The sequence below is a fragment of the Herpailurus yagouaroundi genome, unplaced genomic scaffold (assembly GCF_014898765.1).
Source record: "Herpailurus yagouaroundi ecotype Mexico unplaced genomic scaffold, PumYag 162, whole genome shotgun sequence".
NCBI lineage: Eukaryota > Metazoa > Chordata > Mammalia > Carnivora > Felidae > Herpailurus > Herpailurus yagouaroundi.
Window position 1 is genome coordinate 20572152 of NW_024412403.1, and position 8335 is coordinate 20580486.

An 8335-nucleotide genomic window follows, 5' to 3' on the forward strand; every position below is an offset into this window, starting at 1 on the left:
TTTGTCACTGATTTTGGGAATCATTGTATTTATGTTTTCTCTGGCATATGTCTGTATTATTGTTGTGGCATATTCTTCCAAAGCAACCAACCGCCATCAAAGGAGCTACCTCCATGCTAGTGAAACCCCTTTCTACTGCTCTGGACACATTACAGAAGAGGAAAGCCTATGAAATTGTAAGAGCTGGTCACAAGATCCAGGAGTACTGGCAGAGGTCATCAAGAGGATGTGACCTCTAGTTGACTCAGGATCTAAGGCCAGCAATTGGAGTCTCCCCCTGGCCCCCATCCACCACTCCCCCATCCTTGGAAGGTACAACCCATGCCTTTTCCACCCCAGCAACAGCCTCACAGATGCAGTCTTGAGATAGTGATGTGTTGTTGAGACCATCTGGACACTATACATGACTAAACCTCATTATAAACTAATATTTGGCAGGGGGTGTGGAGATCTTCTGGTCTTGTGGCTACCCGAGATAGGCTTTGCATGTAAGTTCTCTTGCTCATTAAACCGCTGCCTGCCAATCTGGAATGGCCTGCCTCTTTCTTTGGTCTTTCAAACTTAATAAAGGGAAACCTCACTAGAATGGAATTAAGTGGTTTAGCAAGGGGAGCTCATGCCCTGTCACTCACCATTAACTGCACAGCGATGAACCTTGCACACGGGTCCTACTTTACTATCCCAGCGGAAGGAAGTAAGGCTTCCTCTTCCTCTGTAACAGCTTAACCAATGAGAGGCTATCACAACTCAGCCAATGAAAAGCTACTACACTTCCAGCTCTCAGTTTACACCAATGGACATTTTGTTTATAACAGTCTTCCCAAATTCCCACTTTCCTCTATAAAAGAGCATATCTCGCCTTAGTGCTTTAGATTTACTAATGGTTTTGCCATTGCTTGCTTGGCCCAGATTGCAAGCCTTCCTTCTTCTCAGATAAATCTTTTGCTGGTAAAATAACTGGAAGTTTTATTTTGAAGGTTATCCGGTCTGTCCTTGCTCTAGGCTTACAGGGGCCGGTTTCAGATTTCCCCTGGGAAGCTCTTGACTAACAAATTAACAACCTCAAAGCAGTTAGTGGAGGAAAAGAGCAAAAATCATATAAAGTTCATAAAGAGTTTCTATAACCTGAGCTAAAATAGTATGGACATGGGAGAGAAGTTTTATTGATGACATTAAAAAATACCAGGCAAGAGGCATAAGAAACTAACTTTGTCATTGAACTTTCCAAAGTTTCAGTGAAAACAGAAGTCAGTCTGCTTTTGATTCCTGACCTGAGCTGAAACTGAGAGCTGGCCGCTTACTGACTGAGTCACCCAGGCACCCCTCAAAAATCAATCTTTGAGATTAACCAAGGTGGGGACTGAAAATAAACTGCCCTTGAAAAGTGAAATGCCGATACCTTAAAGCAGATGAAATTTTACCAAATTATCAAAGCAGTTAGTAGAAAAAGAACACCACACGGAGACGTTTTTCTTTGACGTGGTAGGAGTGATAGGTCTTACAGAGTCTGGTTTTCCTTATAATTTAATGTTTCTGCATGAACCAAATATAATTGAATTTCATGTAGAATCCTTCAGTTTCTGCCTCTCAAATTCAAAAGTTTAGTTTATCATGCAGATTAAAGCCACTTAACATGATTTGTAAGTAATGATGTGAAAAAAGTAAACATTTTTAAATAGTGTTTTGGAAATGTGAAAATCGTAGTGTACAGGGAGAAATGTAATATCAGAAATTGTAGCTTCCCTTCAAGGGAATCAGACTTCATCAAATGGAAATTGAGAGAAAGTTTCTTTTTCATACACATAATGTGCTGCAAATCCCTTCCCTTTTGCAGATAAGAGAAATTATAGGATACAGAATATTTATGGCCACAGGAGTAGAAGAAATTACATATTTGGTAATAAATTAGACTGAGCAAAGGTCAAAAGTATTCAAGGTCGCCCTGCAGTCTCTTTGATCTTACATGACATTTCCCACCATTCAGTGTTAGTAGATACAAGGAGTCCCTTGAGGTAAAATTGCTGTATTATCCACGTAAACTGGAACTGTTCACCTTGGTGAAGAAAAGTGAAGTATACCAAATATTTATGCGAAATCATAAAGCTTATTTAAAATAGAAAAGTTAATCATTGAAAATTACACTAGCTGTCGGATAAATATGAAAATACAGTGAAGTCAGTGCCGTTTCTCACCTAAGTAAAGCTTAGTTTTTCCTCTCTAAGAAATACAACAATAAATGAGAAGTCTGAGTTTTTTTTTTCACTGAGATAACTCTTTGACTCCTTTGTGCAGGAGTATATAGCAAGCCAGAATAATGGTAAAAGTGTTTCTAAATCTATTCATAACGCAGAAATGCTATAATTTTCTTATTCTATACATATATAAGGATGACAATGGTTAATTCAGTTATTAATGCAACTAATGTTTCTTCAGATTATCTTAGAAACATATATAATAATCTCAATTCCATCACACCTTTTCTTAATTAAAATTTTTATTTTTATTTATTTATTTATTTTTTAAATTTTTATTTTTATACAAATGATATTATTTTCCAAATTTCTGTTTGTTGCTTACAAATATGATCTGACATATTTGACGTAAGTAATAAGAAATATTAATCAGAAGCAAACTGAGTAAATAATTTGTATGAATATATAAATTGAGCAAGAAAAAGAAAAAAATAAATATTGTAATAATTAAGGACAATGAATATTCTCATCTGTTCCTGTGAGGCTCCTACTCAAAATCTTATATTGCCTAGAATATTTTTAGAGCATGTTCATTATTTTGGTCATCAGTAACTTTTTCTATCCACTATTAAGTTACATGCTCTTTTCCTTAGTGAGTATAAAACACCGTAAATATATATAAATGTTTGGAAAATAAGTATTTTAAACAATTCAAGATTTATGCAAATCTACATCTCATTATCTTTTAAAATGGTTTTCTTTTCTTCTTGAAGTATACCCAGTATTGAAATCAATATTCAAAATACTGGGGTGCCTGAGTGGCTCAGTTGATTAAGTGTCCGACTTCGGCTCAGACCATGATCTCACCGCTCCTGAGTTCAAGCCCTGCGTTGGGCTCTGTGCTAACAGCTCAGAGCCTGGATCCTGCTTAGGTTTCTGTCTCCCTCTCTCTCTGCCCCTCCCCTGCTCGTGCTCGCTCTGTCTCTCAAGAATAAACATTAAAAAATTAAAAATAAATAAAATAAAATACAAAGGCAAGGTCATTTTTTCTTTTATTGTTTTACATGTATACTTAGAGAGTGGGGGAGAGGGGCAGAGGGAGAGAGGAAGAATCCTTAAGCAGGCTAAATGCTCAGTGCGGAGCTGGACATGGGGCTCGATCCCACAACCCTGAGATCATGACTTGAGATGAAATCAAGAGTCTGTCGCCCAACTGACTGAGCCACCCATAACTTAATCAGAATTATGTACAGAGTAATGGACATTATATCACATTTCAAATATAAAATCTCTTATGTATATGAGCTATTATTCATCCAAGAGAACTTCAATTAATGCATTTTTCAGAAAAGGATCTGTTATGTAAAGTATGATACGAGTATAATTACCAAATAGTTATGTTGTATTCCAAACTATAGACTAAAAGCATATTCTCATAAAACCTGTTGTTGATTAAACAATTAGTACTTTATTTCTCACTCAGATATTGTTAAATTTCCAGAATTTTAGAGGAGGATATATTTATAAGTACTTATTTGACTAAAAGCCCCATTTTAAGCTTTGGAAATCAAATGATCCAATTGTATCTCAGAAACCCTAAGCATCATTCAAACTACTTAACTTTTTAATAACTTCTATCCATCACAGTACTGATAGTTATTGATCATGTCCCTGCTTTTAATTTGAATGTGCTATTCATTTATGCCCTTTAATTGTTGTATAAATATAAGTTATATGCCTAATCTGATCACAATTTCCTTGGAGCAGGAAGCACATTACACATATCATTTTCTGCCCTTACAGAAGCTAGTTCATTTCTGAACGCAAATCATTATCCTCTAAAAAACTGATGAATTGCTACTTTAAAAATATGCTAAATGATCTTTAAAGTGATTACAGGCAATTTTTTTTTTTACAACAGCATGTACCTATTTTATTCTAAAAGAATGCAATGCCTAAAAAGCAGCTTTTTATTTTTGTTTGCAATCTATAAAATTAAGTTCTTTTGCTGATGTAAAATACCAGTTACTAACTTGAGGATTACGCCGCCTTCTGAAAATGCCACACACCTGTTTCTTAGATGTGTCACAGCTGCAGCATGTCTCAGACTTGTCCGGAGCTGAAGCAGCAAGTAATTGACCACTCTTGGACAATAGGTGTTTTCCTTGGCCACCACTCTGGTTATTTTGGGAAACAGCCATGGAGCGAGGCCGCAGAGCAAGATGGAAGATTTAAGTCAAATGGCTCTCTGGCACGGGTAATTTCTACTTTCACCCTCATCAGCTTGTACAAAACGGGGTTCATTTTTTAAAGTTTATTTACTTATTTTGAGAGCAAGAGATCATGAGTGAGGCGGAGGCAGAGAGAGGGAGAGAGAGAATCCCAAGCAGGCTCCGCACTGGCAGAGCAGAGCCCAAAGCCAGGCTCCATGCGGGGGTCCATCCCACAAACCTTGAGATCATGATCTGAGACAAAATCAAGAGTTATAGGCTTATCTGACTGAGCCACCCAAGCGTCCCAAAATGGAGTCCATTTTTAAGGAAACTGGCATGTAGTAGAACTTGGCAAAGCTCTATACTATCTTTTATCACTTATTTGCTTTATAGTTTTGCTGTGAATCTTTAAAGCATGTTTATTACCCTAAAGAAAACATTTATAATTTTCTGGAAAAAAAATCCATTGTTCATGTCACATATGAGGTATTTTTTAAATCTTTAGGCTTATCTGAAATACGATTTTTTCAATTTTATTGACCAGGATATAGAGAATTGGTAATATAAATTTAAAAAAAAATATGGGCCAGTTCTTACATTTGGACACGCTTCTTTCTAACAATATCTTTTTTTAATCAATTAGAACACCATGTCTATCTGTAAAACTCAAACACAAAATATCTGGCTTAAAAAAGGAATATGTAAAATCCGGTGAACGAAGAATACATATTTTTTTTCCAATGACTATGAAAAATAAGAAAAGTATAAGTTCATTGTATGCTTTAGTGTACTTATTATTTAGTAATAAAAAAATTCTATATTTGCTTAAATTTAATTATAACTTATGAAAGGAAACAGTGCCTCTGTTTTATTAATATCATGATTCTGGGTGCATTGCACACATAACAAAATAAGTGCATGATCATAATATTTGTTGACTCCAAACATTATGAGATGAATAACATTGAAAGATTCTGCCATTTAAATCCTGAACGCATGTAATCATCAAAATCAAAATGAGTGATCAGAGATTCAAGGTGAATTTAGAGCAGACCATCTAATTGATAAAGTTTTGAATTTTAATGGTTCCTGTTCTAGAAGAGGAACACTTATCGGGCACATTTACCTGTGTTCTGTCCTAGCCAAACTAATTTCACTAAACATTTAAAAACAAAGACAAAATCAGTTTATTCACTGTACTCCATTCAAGATTTCCACCCACATCTCCAAATAATGGAGAATAAACAGGTTCTCTTCTTCACACAGGTACCCTACTGTACAATATCCAAACTGTGCAGATATGACTGAGATATCATTAATGAGTATTCTAGGTTCTGGTTCAACGCACTAAGAGGGAATACATACACCCTTAGTTACAGAAAGAATGATGCTATTATCATTGAAAATCATAGAATATATGTGAAAGTATCCTTAGGAAAATCATTCTTTCATATAGCTACCTAGAAATACTGAATGATGTAGTATTTATTTTTATGTTATTTTGAGGAAGCCTTCATGTAATTCAATTTATGAGAAATTATGAGTTAAAACTTATAATCCCTTTCTTATGACATCCATTTGAGTTTAGTAAAACCTAACAAAATGCCACGAAGAATAAATTATTGTTCTCAACTGTTTTCCCCAGGACTACTTTTAATAATTTCCTTCAATATTTGGAGAAGGAAAATGCATATTATCCCTGTAAAAATGCAGAATGGTGAAAACAAAAGCAATTTCTAGAGCTGTTAGTTAGCAAGATCCAAAATTTGTTTTCATTATCTCTTTTCTGTTGATTAAGAACTTTACATGTTGGCCCTGTTGCACAAGTCCTACAGCAGGGTTTTTTCCATAAATCCCTGGACGTTGTTAACATGCTTTATCTCAGAAAGTTGACTAGGCCATCATCACATACAGTGACTCAAAACCTATTTGTCTTACACACATTTTGAAGCTGTCTAGAATAATTTTCTGCCATAGAATCATAAAGTTTTTTCATTATTATATTATCCATTTTTGAGATAAGGGCATACATTATGAGCAATGTTTGCACTTTTAGAATGCAATATGTGTTCTGCTAAGTACTGTCATTGATGTGTGACCAATGAAATTCATACTCATTAGTTCAATTTATAGATAAATTGAGGAAATCTTGAAGAAGGAAGGATGGAGGGAGGGATGGGGAGGAAAGAAAGAAAGAAAGAAAAGGCAGAAAGGAAGAAAGAAAGGAAAGAAAGAAAAGGAGGAAAAAGAAAGAAAGAAAGAAAGAGAAAAGGAAAGAAAAGGAAGAAAGAAAGAAAAAAAAGAAAAGAAAGAGAGGAAAGAAAGAAAACAAAGAAAAGGAAGAAAGAAAAAGAAAGAAAGAAAGAAAGAAAGAAAAGAAGGAAGGAAAAGGAAGAAAGAAAGAAAAAAAGAAAAGAAAGAGAGGAAAGAAAGAAAAGAAAGAAAAGGAAGAAAGAAAGAAAAAAGAAAGGAGGAAAGGAAGAAAAGAAAGAAAAGGAAGAAAGAAAGAAGGAGAAAAGAAAAGAAAGGAGGAAAGAAAGAAAAGAAAGAAAGGAGGAAAGAGAAAGAAAAGGAAGAAAGGAGGAAAGAAAGAAAGAAAAAGAAAGAAAGAAAGGAGGAAAGAAAGAAAAGAAAGAAAAGAGGAAAGGAAGAAAAGAAAGAAAAGGAAGAAAGAAAGAAAGAGAAAAGAAAAGAAAGGAGGAAAGAAAGAAAAGAAAGAAAGGAGGAAAGAAAGAAAGAAAAGGAAGAAAGGAGGAAAGAAAGAAAGAAAAAGAAAGAAAGAAAGGAGGAAAGGAAGAAAAGAAAGAAAAGGAAGAAAGAAAGAAAGAGAAAAGAAAGGAGGAAAGAAAGAAAAGAAAGAAAAGAGGAAAGAAAGAAAGAAAAGGAAGAAAGGAGGAAAGAAAGAAAGAAAGAAAGAAAGAAAGAAAGAAAGAGAAAGAAAAGAAAGAAAGTTCCAGTGCTTTAGTGCTGGTACTTTTGGAATATAAAATATTTGATCTCTGTGAGGGAATTTGTTGTTGTTTGTCCCTGTATAGTGTTCAGAACATAGTAAATATTTAATAAATAATTAAAGAGTACAAAATTCCAATACCCTTCCAGAGTTTAGCTTTAAATTGAGCAAAACTGATATTTCATACAGTATAGTTGTGTGTGAGTGTAAATTTTATATATTTAGAAAAGAGTGGGCGGCTGTATCTCTATAAAGCAAGTCTGGGAATTTCACACTTACTCTGGCAGGGATTCTCTTCATAAAAATCATAACTTATCTTCAACATAACCCTTAAAATTTCAAGAAGTGATACCTAATTTTTGTCATAATTAGTTCTGTATGGAAGAATAAAAATTGTGCTCTAAAAGAAAACCAAACATTAAAACTTAATTTTATTTACACCAAATATTTTCTACCTTTAAAATAAAAAAAGTATAAAAGATGCTAAAATCAAATAAGAAAAAGTAAAAGAAATATTTTAAATAAGACACCTTTATATAAAAAGGATCAACATACCTGGGAAGTGTTTTCCAGGTAACTGAGCCTGAAACAAAATGAACCAATTTTCAATTTCAGCAAGTGGATTTTGTATGAAGACGAGTTTGGTAACCTCTTTTTCTTTCCCAAGAGGACTTCTTTGAGTGACCACAATACTTGAAAATAATTCTAAATTAAATGCAATGCTGGGGCACCTGGGTGGGTCAGTCAGTTAAGCATCTGGCTCTTTTTTTTTTTAATGTTTATTTATTTTTGAGAGAGGGGGAGAGACAGAGTGTAAGTGGGGGAGGGGCAGAGAGAGAGGGAGACACAGAATCTGAAGCAAGTTTCAGGCTCTGAGCTGTCAGCACAGAACCTGACGTGGGGCTCAAACCCACAGATCACGAGATCATGACCTGAGCTGAATTCGGACAATGTACTGACTGAGCCCCCCCCCCCCCGCC